General features: G+C 48.3%; 1 non-coding gene across 1 annotated transcript; it reads left to right on the top strand.

The window, feature by feature from the left end:
• The first annotated feature begins 16,518 nt into the window (after positions 1-16,518).
• On the top strand, positions 16,519-16,713 carry LOC140430161 (U2 spliceosomal RNA). The gene has a single exon (XR_011949341.1). It is a non-coding gene; the product is annotated as a U2 spliceosomal RNA (small nuclear RNA).
• The last annotated feature ends 3,375 nt before the right edge of the window (positions 16,714-20,088 follow it).

Raw genomic sequence — 20,088 nt, 5'->3', positions numbered from 1 at the left:
AGCCATGCTGACTCTGCTTGATTATATTATGCAATTCTAAATTTATTACATCCTTTATAATGAACTCTAAAATTGTCCCAATGACAGAAGTTAAGCTAACAGGCCTATAATTACTTATTTTTTGTCTCCCTCCTTTTTTGAATAAAGGTATCACATTGGTAGTTTTCCAATCCTCTGGGATTTTTCCAGAATTTAAGGATTGTTAGAAAATAACCACCAGTACTATCTCTGTAGCTACTTTCTTTAATATCCTGGGATGTACCTGATCAACCTCATTAGTTTCCCCTAGTGATTGTTATTGTATTTATTTCCTCCTCCCTTTCTGCCTTTTGATTATTTAATATTTTTGAAATGTTATTAGTGTCTTCCACCATGAAGACTGATGGAATGTATTTGTTTAACTCCTCTGCAATTTCCTAGTCCCTCTTTTCTATTTCCCCAGTCTCATAGAATCATAGGCATAGAATCTACTTTATAGAAGGAGGCCATTCTGCCCATCAAGTCTATACCGGCCTTTGAAAGAGTACCCTAATTAAGCCAACACCCCAAGCCTATCCCAGTAAGCCAGTAACCCCCCCCCCGTCTAAACTTTGGTCACCAAGGGGCAATTTAATGTGGCCAACCCACGTAACCTGCACATGTTTGGACTGTGGGAGGAAACTGGAGCACCCGGAGGAAACCCACGCAAACACGGGGAGAAATTGCAAACTCCACACAGATGGTCACCTGAGGGCGGAATTGAACCTGGGTCCCTGGAGCTGTGAGCAAACAGTGTTAACCACTGTGCCACCGTGCCACCCTAAAGGGGCCTATGTTCACTTTGCCTACTCTCTTCCTGGGCGAAATTCTCCGTAATCGGCGCAATGTCCGCCGACCGGCGCCAAACACGGCGCAAATCAGTCCGGCATCGCACCGTCCCAAAGGTGCGGAATCCTCCGCATCTTGGCCGGCCGAGCCCTAACCTTGAGGGGCTAGGCCCGCGCCGGACTGATTTCCGCCCCGCCAGCTGGCGGGAAAGGCCTTTGGTGCCCCGCCAGCTGGCCCGGAAATGACATTGCCGGCGGGCGCATGCGCGGGAGCGTCAGCGGCCGCTCACGGCATCCCCGCGCATGCGCAGTGGAAGGAGTCTCTTCCGCCTCCGCCATGGTGGAGACCGTGGCGAAGGCGGAAGGAAAAGAGTGCCCCCACGGCACAGGCCCGCCCGCGGATCGGTGGGCCCCAATCACGGACCAGGCCACCGTGGGGGCACCCCCCGTGGCCAGATCGCCCTGCGCAACCCCCCCCAGGACCCCGGAGCCTGCCCGCGCCACCTTGTCCCGCCAGTAAGAGAGGTGGTTTAATCCACGCCGGCGGGACAGGCATTCTAGCAGCGGGACTTCGGCCCATCCGGGCCGGAGAATCGTCTGGGGGGGGGTGGCCCAACCGACGCAGCGGGATTCACGCCAGCCCCCGGCGATTCTCCGACCCGGCGGGGGGTCGGAGAATCTCGCCCCCTGTTTATATATTTAAAGAAGTTCTTGTTGTCCATTTTTAGTTCCTCGTAGGCAGCGCATTGTTTGACAAGATTCATCATACAGCAGGCCATTGGCACCCTGAAGATGCGCTTCCATGGGTGACACGGTAGCATAGTGGTTAGCACTGTTGCTTCACAGCGCCAGGGTGTGTAACTGTCTGTGCGGAGTCTGCACGTTCTCCCCATGTCTGCGTGGGTTTCCTCCGGGTTCTCCTGTTTTCTCCCACAAGCCCCGAAAGATGTGATTCGGTAAATTGGACATTCTGAATTCTCCCTCTGTGTACTCGAACAGGTGCTGGAATGTGGCGACGAGGGGCTTTTTACGGTAACTTCATTGCACTGTTAATGTAAGCCAACTTGTGCCAATAAAGACTTTTAAAAAATGCTTGGACCGCTGAAGTGAAGCTCTGCAGCATTCCCCAGAGAGAGTATCCCACATCATTGTGATATGTTGCCCCAGGACAATTTGGAACTTCAAAGGAGAGATCAGTCAGAGGGAGACATGGAGCAGGCTGAGAACTCGTTGGATGATGATGACCTGGAAGGATAGAAACTTGAACAGAGCGATAATGAGGAACTTCCACATGAGGGTGCGATTGAAGCTGGAAGACACAAAAGTGCCAGTGACATATTCATCCGCACAAGGTACCAGGAGGAGTAAAGTGCAGGCAAGGATACCCAAGCACATTTCTCCTGTCCCTTAGTGTTTTGACAGTGATCCGAACCATTACAAACCCTAATATCAAGAGCAAGGTCAGCATTAGGCCTTGGACATCCAACCCTCGGGTTTTACTAGGCCCGAATCAGCAGCCAAAGCTATATGTGGTCACTCTGGGAAGTGAAAGGCAACACACCAATGAAGCCTGAGTCACATGGAACGGATGTGATAAAGTCACGGCTTCCCGAATACTGCCACAGAAATGTGGACATGGAGAGACCATCACACGTGCAGGACTCATGCTTTGGCAAAAACAATGAACATAGCTATTTGATGATGAGACAACATGAGTGCTAATCCTCCAATGCAATTGAGCACTGTTACAACACCCTGGGCTAGTATGTGGTTGATTCCAGTTCCATAGGCCCCGGAGTCCCAACACAAGTAAATTAACCAATAATTCATATTAAATGCCCGAAATCTTTGGCCCTTGGCTGCTTAATGATCTACATTCACCAGGTTTGTAAGCTGAAACACAATTACTGTTTTTTGGGAACAGAAATAAAGCTGAAATATGCAGTAATTACAACGGAATAATGGCAAGCTAATCTACTCTCCCCCACCCCGCCTTCATCTGCCCACTCTCTACCCACACACACACAAGACAAACAAACACAGATGGGTGGAGAGGGATGAAAATAATAAGGATTAAGATAAAAAGAAAGATAAGAGTCCTTGCTTTCGATGTTGCATTCTTTGCAGCAGGCTGTCCCCCCAGTAGCTGAGCAATCAAAGCCATTGGTATACAGTTGATGCTGATCTTCTAGCAGAATCATTTATGCAGTGCTCCCAGGCAGTAGGATCTCCTCTGGAGAAGCACTTTAGCCTTTAAAAAACCGTGTCTTCTACAAAAAGGTCCACCTTTGAGACTACTTCTTTCATAAGACTCTTTGTCTCGCCTCAAACCAAGCTCCAGCTCAAGTTTCTAATCACAATCCTTTTGCCATTTCACTAGAATGACCTCTAGCCTTACTGGGGAGAGAAAAAGAGTTAATACACAGGATTTCTTCATATCAGATAGAGAAACTTCGCAGATGCTTCTTCCAGCTTCTGAACTGAAAGCAAAACTACCACCTAACCTTACAGGGGAGGGAGACGTTCCAGCACCAATCACCATTGGCTACCAGCAAAGCCCAACATTTCGGGCCAGTTAATTGGCTGCTAGCAAAGTCAGTCAAATTGTTCTGTAATCTGCTTGTTTGAATTAAAGGCTGATTCATGCAGGCTGCTTTGTCTTAAGGTCACAGGTCAAGCTTCAGTTTATACCAGTCCAGGCTTCTAATCGAATCAAAGGCACAGTCCCATTGATCCTCCATGGATCAAAATGTAAAATGTTAATATCAAAAATAAAAATTAAAGAAAAGGGGAGAACAGGGGACAAACAGGGTGTATCCTGGAGGATCCTTACAGTACACATAACTCCATGGTGTATTTTAATGAATATCACTTCCTAATGCAATTTGCAGTCACTTTGAATAAAGAGGTTGACACATCTCCTTCACAGTGTACATTGAGTGAATAACTAACACCTGGATATCAGCTGGACATCACACGAATCTGAGGCTCACAAAAGGAGGTGATCATGGAGAGGGAGTTTGGGTCACCCTCGCAATAAGAGGCCATATAGATGCATATGCATGACTCATTGAACAGACATGTATTTCGGAAGATGTGTTATATTTACAGTGAGTGAACATCCATGATCTAAAAGTGATGCCATGTTTACTTAATCTTTCAATCCCTACCACTACATCTTGGTGCATTCCCAGCGTTGGAGCAGAGTTGCAGGCAGCCTGCTGACTGCTGCATCCTGTTGTTTTTGATGACTTTGTCAGGCAGTCTCTGGAGGGCTTTGGCTTGCCTTCAGTCTCTGCTGTAAGCCAGGTACATCTTCCTCAGCCTGTGCGGCTGGAGGTGATGGGGTCACAGACAGTAGACATTGGAATAAGTTGGATATTTGTGGAGTTACCTGGCCAGATGGTTGCAGGGTCTCCACCTGAAAGAGAAGGGGCACCCTGAGGAGAAGGGGCACCTGCAAGGAGATCAAAATGCCTAGCCCTCTCTCGTCTCGCCACCAATGCCTTTAGCGATGGAGTGAAAATCCTGCAGAACCTGCTGGACCAAGGTCTCCAGGATGGCCACCACGCTTCCCATAGAGGCCTCGAAGCACTCGCACGTCAAAGCCATGACATCAGACAGAATGCGGATGGGCTCCTCCATCCTTCTCTCTTGCAACTCTGCCTGAAGTTCCGTCGCTTGCCTTTGCATCTCCAGTACGCTTCTGATGGCCTCTTTCAGAGGCTCATCATCTGACTCGGACTCAGCGAATGGCTGTTCTTCAGCTGTCCTCCAGGTGCTGGAGTCCTGGGCTGTCACAGTCTCCACTACTGTGGAGACATATCAGTGAGGTATTTCCCAGAGTGTGATTCTGAGCCTAATCTAGATCTATGACCCACCCAGGGTGTGTGTCTCTGTGCTGGTGGAAGGTGCAGATGAACGCAGTAATGAGTCTTCTTCAAATAGTCCCACAGAATCCCCCTCTGAGGTGGCCTGGGGGCTGGGGCATATGTTGCCAGTGCTGGTCTGTCTGGACCTGCTGCTGCCTGTAAGAAAAGATAGATTTAGCTCATCAGCAGGCTAAATACAATATTGCATTTCACATTTCACACATTATGGATGTCAGAATGCGATTAATTCATGGAGGGTTCATCCATACTGGCTTGCTGGGATTGGCCGATCTTGCCTTTCCCCCAGGATCGATCTCTGTCCTTGCCTGCCAACCCAGCATCATCGTCCTCAAACCTGGGAGAGATCCTAGATGTCTGCCATCCCTGGATATCTCGCTCTTGCTGTGGGTAAGCTCGGCCTGCAGGAAGACAAAGGGATGGAATGTGATGAAAAAGATGGAGTTGAGGTTGGGTAAGATGCAGGCCTGCTGTGTGTACTGAGCCCTCCCCAGTGAGGGTTGTGGATGGTGGATTGTGCAAGGTGAGAGGTGAGATGCTGGTGATTAGGCTTTCAATGTTGATATCTCTCTCGTTAATATTTTAGAAGATCCTGAGTGACGGTCTGAGTGCCTAATGCCATTCGGAGAGTATATGTTTAGAGTAAGCTGAAAGTTCATTTACTCTGACAATGCAGATGAGACCATTTATCCTCAGAATCACTGGGCCGGCGTCCTTGGGGCCATCAGCTCCCGCACTGTTCATCCTGCCCGCTGCACCACTAATTCCACCCTAAGTTTGGGTGTGATGTCTGATTTGCCAATCTGTGGGAAGCTCACCACCAATCACACCAGCCATCGCACTTAAGATGGGATTTACCAGCCCTTCCTGCTGGCGCAAGCTTCCAGCCCTGTCACCTCCCTCTCGCCGTGGGTTCCCTGGCAGTGGGACTGGTGAGCCATGCAAAAGTCCCTAGACTTTGGCAGGACCTGAAGATGCTGCCGGAAGCCAATGGCTTGTTCGATCCATAGCAGGAAAGCCCACCGTGGGCTGGGGCTGGCGGGCAGGATGAAAATCCTTTCCTTAGCTCTCAGAGCGGAGAATCCACTAATTTGCTCGATTTCTCTCTCCACAGAGTATTCGCTGAGTTTTTTTAAAAATGTTTTTATTGAAGTTTTTACATTTCATACACTACATTTAACAAGGGTATGTGCATCGGTTACAATATACATGACATTTTCAATTGCGCCGCCCCCTTGGTCCCTCCACATCCCCGTGTCCTCTTTTAGTTGTTTCAGGATCTTTTCTCAGGTCGGTTATTTTACAGTGGGCAGTTATGTTCTATTTACATGTGTGCGGTGTTCTCCCTTTCCCCTCCTCCCCCTTTTGTCGATTGGTCCCACCCCTTTCTCTTTCCCCCCCACCTCCCTTTCGGTTTTTCTTTGGAGGTTTCATTTCTTGTGGCCTCTCTCTGGGCCCCCTGATATTTGTTTTGGCTGTTTTCCGGCCTCCCCCTCCTCTCCCTCTGGCCTCCCCCTACACCCTCTCTTCACTGTACATTCCTAGCAGTCTTGTTGGCTCCAGCGTGCCCTCCCCTTCCTCTTGCTCTATTGGCTGTTGGCCTCGAACACATCCTGTTCGCTTCCAGTTTCCACCCCTCCATCACTTTCACCTGGACCATCTCAGACACTTCCCTTCCCTTCCGTGGCCTTGCTGTCTCAATTTCCGACAATAGTCTATCTACTAATATCCATTACAAGCTCACTGATTCCCACAGCGATCTGGGCTACAGCTCTTCGCACCCTACACCCTGTAAGGACTCCACCCCTTTCTCTCAGCTCCTTCGCCTCCGTCACATTTGTTCCGATGATGCCACTTTCCAAAATGGTGCTTTGAAAATGTATTCCTTCTTCCTCAACCATGATTTCCCACTTACAATTGTTGACAGGGCCCTCAACAGCGTGCGGCCTACCTTCTGCGCCACTACCCTCGCCCACTACCCTCTCTCCCAGAACAAGGATAGAGGCCTCCTCATTCTCACATTTCACCCCACCAGCCTCCGTATGCAAAGCATAATCCTCCATCATTTTCACCAACTCCAACGCGATGCCACCAGGAAACACATCTTCCCTCCACTTCCTCTGTCAGTATTCCGCAGACACCGTTCCCTGCAAAGTAATCTAGTCCACTCCTCTACCATTCCCAATGACAAATCCCAAATTTCTTTACCCGTCAGTCTGGCCTCAATAAAAGTCGAGATGGATTTGCAGGTACAGCATTAGTTATTTTATTTAGCTTGCAAGCTTTCCTCAATTCTCAGGAGCACGAAGCACATCCTGCTCCGTAGACTGATGTGAGGATGTGGAACAAAGGAGTCTGTACTGATACATTCAAATGGCATCAGGTTTCACATACACGATGCCCATAGGTCATCCTATATCCCTCCTGACCTGTTGATATATTCTGATTGGCTCACTTCCAATCCCTTCCTCTGGCCCCTATTACCCAGCATCCTTTTCTCCTCCTTTGGTGGACACACCTCTTCCTGCTTTGCCATGCGGTCTGAAATCCTTTGTCTGTGAACTCACCAGAATTAGACTGGCCTACCTCTACATTACATTAACTAATATCTCTAAAGTAACTATTTTATATCACATTCGTCACCAACACCTCTCCCATCTCCAATGGCACCTTTCCATGTAATTTCAGAAGGTGTAACACCTGCCCCTTTATCCCTTCCATGCCTAACATCCCAGGTCCAAAACACTGATTCCACATTAAGCAGCGTTTCACTTGCACCTCTTTCAAACCGGTCTATTGCATTCGCTGCTCCCAATGTGGTCTCCTCTATATCAGAGAGACCAAACGCAGACTGGGTGATCGCTTTGCTGAGCACCTTCGGTCTGTGCGCATTCAGGACCCTGACCTTTCTGTTGCTTGCCAATTTAACACAACACCCTTCTCCCATGCCCACATGTCTGTCCTTGGCCTGCTGCAATGTTCCAGTGAAGCTCAACGCAAACTGGAGGAACATCTCATGTTCTAGTTGGGCACGCTACAGCCTTTCGGCCTCAACATCGAATTAAATAAATTCAGATGATTAGTTCTACCCCACCTCAACCCATTTGTTTTCATTCCATTTCATTTTAACTGTCTTTTATCATTTCTTTCTTTCTTTTTTTAAATATATATACATCCCCCCCCCCCCCCCCCGCCCTATCTTATCCCCCTCTCCTTCCCTTTTCTAACCCTTTGCTTCCCTCTTCCCCCCTACATCTGTCACAGTTTACCCTCTGATTTTAGCTTCTCTGCTGTTTGGCCTTTCACACTTTTTATTCTCTCTGGGGACTGCCATTAGCACTCTTTTCCCTTGGTTTCTGTGGCTATTAGCACTAATTTTCCTTGGTTTCTGTGGCTATGACTCATATTTAATTCCCTCACCCCACAGTATAAATATCTCCCACTTTCTATGCATTTTATCTTTGACAAAGTGTCATCTGGACTCAAAACATTAGCTCTTTTCTCTCCCTACAGATGCTGCCAGACCGGCTAAGGTCCTGGAACAAGTTGGTAAATGGCCTCCACGCTTTGTGGAAGCTATCCTCAGACCCTCGGATAGCGAACTTGATCTTCTCCAGGTGGAGACATTTTGATTGGTCTGCCAGCCTGTTTGCAACTGTGGGTGGTGCTGCTGATCGCCAGCCAAGCAGGATTCTCTGGGGCGATTAGGGAAGCAAAGGCAAAGGCATCAACCCTTTCCCCATATGTAGTTCTGGCTGGTACGATACCCTGAAGACTGCCAGTCTTGGCCATGGCTTTACCCTCACCACCACAACCTTGGACATTGCCTTGAAGAAGGCTGTCCAAAACCCGACAAGACTGGGGCATGCCCGGAACATGTGGGTGTGGTTGGCCAGGGGTCCCTGGCACTGTTCACATTTGTCTCCCATCTCCAGGAAGATCCCGTTCAATCGGGTTCCTGTCAGATGCACTCTGTGCACCACTTTCTGTTGCATGAGGCTTAGCCTTGCGCACGAGGAGGTGGAGTTGGCCCTGCTCAATGCTTCGCTCCAGAGTCCCCACCCTATTTCCTTCCGTAGCTCTTCCTCCCACGTTTCCCATGTTTTGTCCAGTGGGGAGCACATCCTTTTGAATAGTCATCCGTACAGGTCCCCTCAGTTTCCCCAACCCAGATTGTCCGCTTCCAGTAGCTCCTCTAACATTGTGTGTCTCGGGGTCTGTGGGTATGCTGGCATCTTATATAAAATGATTATATATGAAAGGGGGCAGAATCCAAGGGTCTTAACCTGTAGATGTCAGAGTTTGTTTCCGCTAGGTAGCTCCAGTCTCTCCGTCAGTTCTTCTAGGGTTGCTAGTCTGTCCTGTGTAAAGACTCTAATAGTCAGTGATCCCTTCCTGTCTCCACCTCTTAAAGATGGCGTCAAGCATGGCTGGTGCGATCCTATGATTGCTGCAGATGGGGGCCATGGTGGACAATTCGGTCAAGCTGAAGTGCTGCCTCGTCTGGTTCTAGGTTCTGAGGGTGGCTACCACCAGTGGGATTGTGGAGCGTTTTGTGGGCGGGGATGGGAGCACTGCCGAGGCAACGACCCAGAGGGTCGTCCCTGTACAGGAGCACTTCTCCATCCTCACCCAATGTGTCTGGTTCTTTCACCCATCCCCTCACTCTTTCGGCCGTGGCTGCAAAGTAGTAGTAATGTAGGTTTGGGAGGACCAGGCCCCCCCATGTTTCTTCTTCTTGGCAGGACTTTTTGGGGGAACCTTGGATTCTGCACCCTTTCATACATAATCATTTTATCTATTGAGATGAAAATGGCCTTGGGGATGCAGATAGGTATGGACGGGAACAAGAAAAGTTCATGTTGATCGCCTGTACCCTCCCCGCCAGGGACAGCGAGATTGTATCCCATCTCTAGATCCTGTTTTACTTCCTTCATCAGGCTGGTCAGGTTCCACTTGTGGATCCGTATCCAGTCATGGGTAATCTGGATCCCCAGGTAGCGGAATTTGTTTTGGGCTAGTTTGAATGCTAGTCCCTCCAGCTCTGCCCCTCCCCATCTCGGGTTCACTGGGAAGACTTCACTCTTGCTCAGGTTGAGTTTGTAGCCCGAGAAGGCTCCAAACTCTCTTAGAAGCTTCATGATCCCTTCCGTGCCACTTTGCGGGTCCACGATGTAGAGGAGCAGACACCCGCATGGAGCGAGACTCTGTGCTGACTCCTCTTTGGATTCCCTTCCAGCTTCTTGCCGCTCTGAGGGTGATCGCAGTGGCTCGACTGCTAGGGCAAACAGGAGCGGGGATAATGGGCTTCCCTGCCTTGTGCCTCTGTGCAACTGGAAGTATTCAGAGCTAGTGGCATTGGTCCGTACGCTCGCCTTGGGGGCGGTGCACAGGAGTTTCACCCATGAGGTGAACCCTGTCCCTAGTCCAAACCGCTTTAGTACCTCAATTAGATATTCCACTTGACCCCATCAAAAACCTTCTCTGCGTCCAGGGAGCTGAGCACCTCTGGTGTTCTCACCCCGGATGGGGTCATTATCACGTTCAGCAGTGGTCTGATGTTCGCTGCTAGCTGTCTACTCTTGACAAAGTCCATCTGGTCCTTTGCGACCACCTCTGGTACACAGTTCTCCAGCCGCTTAGCCAGAATGTTTGCAAGTATTTTCACATCCACATTGAGCAGTGAAATGGATCTGTATGATCCACATTCCATTGGGTCCTTGTCCTTTTCGGGTATTAACGATATAGTGTCCTGTGTTAGTGTTAGAAGCAGAGTGTTGGAGGCAGGGTGCCCCTCGCCAGCGAGTCTGTGAACATCTCCTGCAGGTGCGGGGCCAGCGCCGTCGCAAATATCTGTCGAGGTCCACCGGGAACCCATCAGGTCCTGGCGACTTCCCCTCCTGCAAAGTGTTGATGCCCTCCATGGCTCTCCCAATCCAATTCTAGTGGTGCTTCCAGCCCCCTCCATCTATCACCCCCACGACTGGCATGTCCAGTCCGCCGAGGAATTGTTTCATCCCCGAGTCCCCGTCGGGGGCTCAGAAGTGTACAGGCCCCGATAGAAGGCCTCAAACAGTTTGTTGACCTTTTTTGGTTCGGCTACCAGTCTGCCTCTACTATCCTTTACCTGTGCTATTTCCCTCGTGGCTGCCTGCTTTCTCAGCTGGTGAGTCAGCTGGCGTCTAGCCTTGTCTCCGTATATTCATAGAAGATCCCCAGGGTCTGGCAGAGTTGGTGCACTGCCTTCCTGGTGGATAGCAGGCTTAGACCATTTGTAAATTTTTCCTCTCCGCCAGAAGCTATACGGTCAGGGCCTTGGAGTATCATCTGTCGACCTGCAGAACGGAGTCGATCAGTTGTTGCCTAGCCACCCTCTCTTCCCTGTCCCTGCATGCCTTATAGGTGATTATTTCTTCTTACCCACAGCCTTCAGTGCCTCCCAGAACGTGGAAGGTGAGACTTCCCCGCTCTGGTTGTTAGTAATGCACTTGCCTATGGCTGTTATGTTCTGTGCTGTGGCCGTGGTAAAGATGCACACAGAAGATCTAGTTCTTTGGCTAGTAAGATGGTTTATTAACAAAATGAACATGTGGTAAGATGACTAACAAACTAAAATACAAACAGTAACGAGTAATTTAATTCTCCTGGAGCTACTTCTAATTCGACTGTTCTCCAATACAACTCACTACCAACTGCCAGATCTCTGGAGTCACATGGTGGATGTCTGTCGCCACCTGCTGGTGGGAGGTCGTGTAGATAACTATATACATCAATAGATAACAATATACATGGCTATGCATATCATCACAACCCCCTTACTTTGGAAATGTGAATGTTTAACAAATGTGTAATGTTACATATACAAATCTAACTGTGCTTTACAAAACATGATATGCAGAACAATTTCAAACCTGTCCCTTGTACACAGTTCATTGTATGTTCAGTATTTCAGGTTAACACCATCTTGTTGGTTTCCTGAACCTTGACCGAATACGTGATCTTGTTTCATTTTCCGAAAGACCGTGGGTGGAATTCTCCGTTCCAGCAGCTAAGTGCCTGCACAAACGGAGAATCCGCGGGTAGATCACTACGGGAAAATCGGCACAAACCCCTCACCAATTCCAGTACCGGTGAGGGGGTAGCACTGGTACCCAAGGATCGCACGGAAAAAGGCCGGAGAATCGGCGAGTCCTGGGCCGTGCATGCGCAGGGCTGACGGCCTGCACCGGTTGCACCGGAAAACATGGCGCCGGCCATGCTGGAACTCTAACCAGCCCACCCCGACCCCACAGCCCACCCCTGTCTACCCCCCACCACTCCCGGCAGCCCTAGCAGAAGCTCCCCGGCCAGCGGCATGGATCCCGGACGGTGGGGCGGCGTTGGACATTGTCCGCAGCCGGCACATTAGGTCCCCGAACACTGGCACCACACATGGCCCGTGCCATCAGGAACCCGGCCCATCGGGGACGGAGCATTGCGGGTGAGCCAGCTGAAGACGCGTCAATGGCCTTGCGTCTGCGTGCGTCCCAATGAAGCTGATCTGGAGGGGGCGGAGCATCACGAACCGGCATCAAACCAGCGCCTGCCCCGGATCCGGCATTGGAAACTATTCTACGCCCAATCGCCGACCCAGTTCCACCATGGGGCTATGGAGAATTCCACCCCGTGTTTCTGGGTCGTTTGAGTCACCAACTCTTTTAGCCTTTTGAAGCGATGCTTCCTACTCCATGTGTGTTCTTGTATATTGGCCTTATTGTTGATGCTTGTGTCTCCACTGTAGCGGCCGCCACCTGGTCGACCAACTGTGTCCTTGACTCTTCTCTTACCCTTCCTTCTCTTTTTTAATTTCAGCTCTTTCCTTCTCCTTTTCTTCTTAGTTTTAGTGGCATCATCCGTGAAGTTAGTGCGGTTCATACGCACATCTGCCTGTGCACCTGGAGCATTCTTCTTGCTACTGGCCTTGGCCAAGGAATTGGCTGTTTCTGTATCCCTTTCTGCAATGGCTGCTTTTGGATCGTCTGCTGTAGTAACAGGTTCTGGAACTGTCGGTGTGAAAGGTGTTTCTAGCTCTTCTGCCACAATAGCTGATTCTGGAGCCTTTGCTGGATTCAGGAGTTTTGGTTGATCCATGGTGCAAGTGCTCGAATGCTGAGCTGCATGCCCATCACCTGGTGAGGCATCCAATGTCTGCATGCTGCAGGACGCTTTCGCAGTTGCAAGTAAGGCTGCGACTTCAGGAATGATCTGCAAACCCTCACATTCCGTATCTTAGCTGGATAAATGTCCTCAACATTAGACATTACTGCTTCAATTTGTGTTTTAGTCTCAATTAGTGGCTCATCCTCATCTGATATAACGATACATGTTTTGTCTGTTGTTGTCAAAGTGCATGAAAATGTATCCATCTGTTATTGCTGCAAGTTTTTTGATGGACTGGCCTCAAGTACTGGAAATTCACTGCAGGAACTATTGGTAAATCATTGTGTTTCTGGAGCCAACCTCTCCAAAATGGGGATTATTTCTTTAGTTACCAGTTGGCTGTTCACAATTGATTAGTTCTCAGCCAATTTGTATCTCTTCATTTGGTTTATCTTCCTCCACCTTGACTTTTGCTTTTATCTCATTGGATAACTGTGCTACTTCATCTCGTTGCCATTTGCAATCATCCTCTGATGTAACGCTGTCTGGAATGTCCAGCCACTCAACTAGGTTTAGTACCTCACACACGTCCGCTCCTATGATGGACTCCCGTTCCGTGTCCACAATGTAAAATGTTTTGGCGTGACATCTGTTGTGTACCCATGCTTCGAGCTCATCTGCATCTAGCGTCACAATCTCCTTCCCATAGTAGTCTCTCACCAGACTTGTTTGAGTGACGACTGTCGGTTTGACTCTCAGCCTGTTTAAATCTGACAAACCGATAAGGTTGGTCCTCGCTCCCGTGTCGAGCTTGCATTAAATTAAAGTGCTATTGATCATCAATGGAATCGTCCATCTGTCTTCCACGGAGTCAGCACCATCATGACTATTGCTGCAACCGGTATGTCGGACTTTTTCACTTTGCATATTCAGACACGTTGTGTCCTCAGTCGAAATCAGATCAACGAAAAACAGGTCTTTGGTGCACATCTCATCAATCATGTTAACTGATCCTGTTTGGTCCCAGTTCGACGCGAAAATCACTGCCTTGCTAAATGATTTGTTCTGCGACTTGGAACGCACTTTCCCAAATGCTGGACATTGTTGTGGCCCATGTAAAGTGCTACATCACTAGCACAAAATGGCAGATCCGGTCGGCCTTTTAAGATGGCCGCCCGCACTGGGACCACGTTTCTTATTGGAATGCAGCACTAAGCTTATGGCGCTTGCGTCTTCTTCCACATTGGCGCCAAAATGTTTCAGGTTGAGCGTACTAATCTGCCGTGCAGCTAGCTTGCTTGGCTGACAAACCTTGACAGCATTTTCTAATTGAAGCTCATTCTTCCCTTAAAAGCCTCTCACTTACCTTATCATTCGATATCCCGAACACTATCGGATCACGGATCATCGATGACTTTAGCGTACTGAAATTGCATGACTGCTCCTTCAACCGCAAGTCGGTTAGAAAAGTAGCGGAATATGCGCCCGCCTTCTGAGTACCCGAGCGAAACATATACCGCTTCATTTTTTTCAGGGAGCTATGCTGATCAAAGTGTTTAATTACTTCAGCAAAGGATTTGCTTTTTGTTTCGTTGTCGAACGCGAAGGTATTATACATTTCGATGGCTTGAGGACCTGTTATCGTGAACAGAAATGCAATAAGCTTCTTGTCAGGCTGTGCCTGCAGGTCAAGGGGTGTAACAAAGAATTTGATTTGCTGCTTACAAACACACCAATTCTCGTCTACATTACCGGTGACTTGAAGCTGGTGAGGTGCCTTCATACCTTCCATCTCTAACTTCACAGTCTTTCCTTGCGTTGAGTTCCAGTTGCCAGTAGTTTACCAGGTAGGTGGAAGAATTTTTGTTTTTCTTTCTTTGGTCTGTTTTGTCCTGTCTTCTCGGTAGTTATCTTCAATTGTTTGACACTCTTGGTACCATGTTATGTTCTGTGTTGTGGCCATGGAACACGTGGAAAGAACTAACAAACTATAATACAAACGTGAACGAGTAATTGAATTCTCCTGGAGCTACTTCTAATGCGACTGTCCACTAGTACAATTTACAACCAACTGCCAGATCTCTGGAGTCACATGGGGGTTCCTAGCTGGTCGGAGGTTGTGTAAATAACTATATAAATTAATTGATAGCTATATCCATTGCTATGCATATGCGTATCACCACAATGGCCTGTGATGTCTTCTGGCAGAAGACCTTGTTGGCCAGGAGGGACATGTGCACCTCCATGTGGGGAGTTGGCCATGGCCTGTCTCCAACCTCACAGCCATGTAATGTTTAGCATGGTCAGAGGTTAGAATCGCAGAGTGTTCAATTCTTACTATCCCTGGAAGCATCGACTTCTCCACTACAACTAAGTCGATGCAGGCATAGACCCTGTGTACTCGCAAGAAAAGCGAAAATTTCTTCTCACCTGGGCGCATGAACCGCCAAGATCCACTGTCCCCATCTGTTCCATAAATGCTCCCAGTTCCCTAGCCATGCCTATCATTTTCCTTGTTTTGTGGTTCAATCTGTCCATCAGCCGGTCCTGTACACAGTTGAAGTCTCTCCCCATGATCAGTCAGTGTGTATCCATGTCAGGGATTTCCGCCATGGTCTTCTTTACAAATTAGGCGTCGCCCCATCTAGGACATCACTGACTATGACACGCCGTCCCCCTTGTTCCATAACCATCCTCGACGCAGTGAACACCGTCCTCTTACTTATCAATATGGCTACCCGTCTAGTTCTCGTCCCATAGCAGGAATGGAAGGTCTGTCCCACCCAGCCCTTCCTGACCCACAGTCGGTCCTTTTCCCTCAGGTGCATCTCTTGGAGGAAGATTATGTCAGCTTTCATACTTCAGGTGGGCGAAGATTCTAGATCTTTCCACCAGGCTGTTAAGTCCCCTGGCATTCCGGGTAACTGTTCTGATGGGGGGGTTTCTGTCCCCACCTTCCTGCGGGATCAGCCATACTTACCTTATGGATGAGTCCCTGCACTCTGGGGTTTCCCTTTGTTAGGGGGCCATCTAAAATGGCCGCAGTCACCATTCTCACAGTGAGGCCGGACCCCTGTGCTCTGGGGTTTCTCTTTGCCCAGGGGCCACCCAATATGGCCACCATCCATCTGTGCGTCTTATGGTTGGGGCCCTGCCCTTGAAGGTTTTCCTTTGTTCAGGGACCCTTCAAAGAGCCCTTCCCCTCCTTCCATTTTGTTCCCTCTGCGAGTTTGTTCCCCCCCTCTCGCTACACCCCCCCACCCATATTCCCACCTTCTGTCTACCCCTCTGCTTTACCACCCCCAGCGCTGAGTTTCCCCAACCCCCCGCCAGACGCTCTTTCCTGGGTGGGAGATGAGCCGTGGCCCCCCTCTCACTCATACCTCCTGGCGCTAGCATTCCCGTTAGTGTCGTGCCCCCCCTCCCAGGGTAGGTCCGACCCCCTCCTATGCCCGCTCCGCTGCCATTCCCACCATCTCCTCCTCACCCTCTCCTGCGCTCTGCCACATTTGCACCCTCCTTTCTGCAAGCCGGTTCCCGTGTTCATAGCGAGACAATGTAGTCCCATTGATTTCTTCCGCCTCCTCTGTGCGTTCCGCAACACTGTCCCCTTTGCTCTCTGTCCAAACCGTTCTTACGGACAAACTCGTCCGCCAATTCAGAGGCAGTAAAGTAATGTTCCTATCGCTTCTCGGCCTTTTGGCTAAGATCAAGTGTAGTGCAGATTGAGCCTTTTGGCTCAGATCTGGTATGTCTCTCTTGTGGGGGCCATGAATTGGATTCAATTTGAATTGGTTTTTGGAGCAGGCGAGGAGCTAGATTAGAGGTTCGCCCCTGACCCACACTCTGAGCCCTGGCTTTGTAGCTCAGAAAAAGTAATAAAAAAGTTTTTTTTAAAAAGAAACATTCCTTGCCCTGATATGCTACCCAGAGCCTGGTTGGGTATAGCATCCCAAATGTAATTTTGTTTTGTTATAGGGCCGTCTTTGCCAGATTAAATTCCGCCCTGCGCTTTGCCAGGTCCGCCCCAATGTCCTGGTAGACTCTGATTTTATGTCCCTCCCAGTTGCAAGCCTTCGTCTCGCCCAGCGAAAGATCCTTTCCTGGTCCTGCTACCTGTGCAGCTTGGCTATTACTGCTCTCAGCTGCTCCCCCGCCTGGGGTTTTGGTCGGAGCGTCCTGAGAGCCCTGTCGATCTCCGGCGGCTTGGGGAAGCTGATTCTCCCCACTAGGTTGCCCAGCATTTGGGTCACATAGTCTGTCGGGTCCCTGCCCCCGATTCCCTCTGGCCCATTATTCGGATGTTCTGCTGCCACAACTGATTTTCTTGGTCCTCGACCTTCCCTTTCAGGCTCCCCCGGGTCGCCACCAACCTCTTAATTGTGGCCTCCAGGGCGACAATTCGGTCACTCTGGTCCGTCGATTATTTTTCCAGCTCCTTTATCGTGCTCCCCTCGGCCTCCAATCTCTTTCCCATACAGTTGAGAGCCACCTGCATGGTGACCAGTGCCTCCGCCACCCCAACCTTGACTGCCGCCTTTATTTCGGCCTTACTGTCGTCTCTCCTCTCTTCTTCAGTTCCCTGGTGAGGAATGTCTTCCATCCATCACCTGGTTGAGGGGGTTGGGGGTTGCCTCACTTTTCGGGTCACCGGTCTCCCTCTCTTGGGGGTGGCCGAGGACCTCTCGCCTTGTGGATCTGCTGGCCCACTTCCTTGCCGCTTTTGTCCCTTCCACGTTTCTTAGTGTTCCTGCGGCCTCCTGAGCTACTGTTTCCTGGTATTTTAACTATGTATCTTGTTGTTGAGAGTGAGGGGATGTTTTAGTCTGATTTTGTGGGCTAAATTCGATCAAAAGTACCTATTTTTCACCTGATGATGTGACCTTTCCACCTGATGTGGGACGACTCAGCACATCCCATCACCGGAAGTTCTGCTGAGCATTTTCAATGTTTTCTGTTTAAATTGGTCAGGTAACTTGCTTGCTGACATCACCCATAGGTCCTAATTTGTTTATTTTGTATCAGTTGCCATGGTGCAGTTTCCTCCACAATGGGCAGTCCTATTTTGACACTTTGCTGACCACTGTGTCTGCAAGCACAAACCCCAAAGCTCAGTCCTGCAATTCAATCCCACTCTGACCTTTCCGTCTTGTACCATGTTCCAATAATGTTCAATGTGAGCTTGAAGAGCAGTACTTTATCTTTCTATCAGTCAATTTGCAGCCCTACCTATTTCTTCATCTGCAGACTGCCAGATTCCGTTCCAAATTACCAGCTTTTCCTGTTTCCTTTTAGATTTACCTCCCCTCCCCATCCACCATCGTATTCATACATTCACTGTGTCTTTTAAATGTCTTTTATTTCATTTGCTGTGCTGCTTATGTCTCGTTTTAATATAATTTCAGGAAATTAAACATCTGTATTTTCCATTTAAGCACTTTGTAGATCACTATCTTGCTCCTGAGTTTGTGTGTGTGTACCTTTATCTATTTTTAATAAATTTAGAGTGCCCAATTAAGAGGTAATTTAGCGTGGCCAATCCACCTATCCTGCACATCTTTGGATTTGTGGGGGGGCGAAACCCACACAAACACGGGTAGAATGTGTAACTCCACATGGACAGTGACCTAGAGCCAGGATCGAACCTCGGACCTCGGCGCCGTGAGGTAGTAGTGCTGACCACTGCGCCACCGTGCTGCCCATGTGAGTGTTTCTAAGTGTGTGTTTGTTTGTGAGCATGTTTCTATGCGTGTGTTTACGTGTATGGTTGGCTGCTTGTGTGTGTTTGTATGTGTGTGGTGTGTGTTTCAAAGTGTGTGTGTGTATTTGTATGTGTTTGCATGTGTGTGTATTTGTATGTATGTGTGTATTTGTGTGTGTGTGTTTTTAGGTGTATGTGTTTGTACATTGTTTTTATCTCCCCTTCCTTTGTTATGTTTCTTCTAAATGCTTTTTATCTACAATTTCTTCCAGTTACACCTGGTAAAACCGAAATTGTTAACCTATTTGCTCTCTCCAAAGATGCTCACTAACCCACTGGAGATTTCTGCTGTTTCTATGTTGAGCACATGATTCCCAGTTGATTCTATCAGAATTTCAGGGACTATTACAAGAGGCTCCCTGATCGACTAGCAATTTTATTTTTTTATTTGGTGGAAAATAAATGTAGTTACTATTTGTCTTTCTGAGTGCATACTAGAACCATTTCTGTGTTTTAACCGCTTAGTTCTCTACTCACTGTTTCTGCTGTGACCCTTATTCCACTGCAAGGCCTTCTTGAAGGTAATACAATTATAAATGGATCTCTGAGATTTCCAGTGCTCTTTGTAATTGATTACTTAGTATGGCCACAAGGCAGTGGAAAAACAGCACAAGGCCTGTTCAGTGGCGATTATATTAGTCCTTCCATAAGATGAATCTAATGCAATTTATAACTCTTCTGTAAAGAAATGGCAACGGGTAGAAAAATCACATTTTCGCAAGAATAACATTACACTTATAAAGTATAAAGATGAGTTCCTGGGCTAAAATTAATAAAAATGTGAGAACTTGTTTTTTTTAATTTTCAGATGGTCACCCTTTCTTAATGTGAGGCAATCCAAAACTCAATCATAATGTTGTCACTTACAATGTCAGCCTGACATGTGGGTGTGTTTCTCATAATTCATATTGTCTATTGCAGATGTATATTTCTGGGTATTTTATTCTGCAACAAATTCAATGTGCTATGAATTTGCACAGAATTGCTTTTAATAAATCCTGTTTTATTAAATGATTATCAGAAAATACTATGGCGAGGATGTCTTTTGCTTTTCTGGATCCTGTCACAGGTTTGGGATATCCAGGTGTTCCATCACACTTAGTTTAGAACTCATTTAGTCTCCTATAAAATTGACCACATGTTTTAGCTCTTTACTTTTAAAGGGTAGAGGGAACTGACTTCTTGATTTCTTACTGAAATATGTAGCATGTGAAGCTGAAATATGACAACTTGGATGTCGCTGCTAAGATTTTCAGAATAATTTGGGCTGGCTAAAGCAACTTGTTAGGCACACCTTTCTTTATTATAATCTCTAATAAACTGAATCATAAACCTAAATTACATTTGAGTTTCAATTATTTATTTCATATCAAACAAAATCCCTCACTTACGGGCGGCATGGTGGCACAGTGGTTGGCACTGCTGCCTTACAGCGCCAGGGACCCGGGTTCAATTTCTGCCTTGGGTGACTGCGTGGATTTTCTCCGGGTGC

The sequence above is a fragment of the Scyliorhinus torazame genome, chromosome 9 (assembly GCF_047496885.1).
Source record: "Scyliorhinus torazame isolate Kashiwa2021f chromosome 9, sScyTor2.1, whole genome shotgun sequence".
NCBI classification, from domain to species: Eukaryota; Metazoa; Chordata; class Chondrichthyes; order Carcharhiniformes; family Scyliorhinidae; genus Scyliorhinus; species Scyliorhinus torazame.
This window is presented reverse-complemented; position numbering and strand designations above follow the sequence as displayed.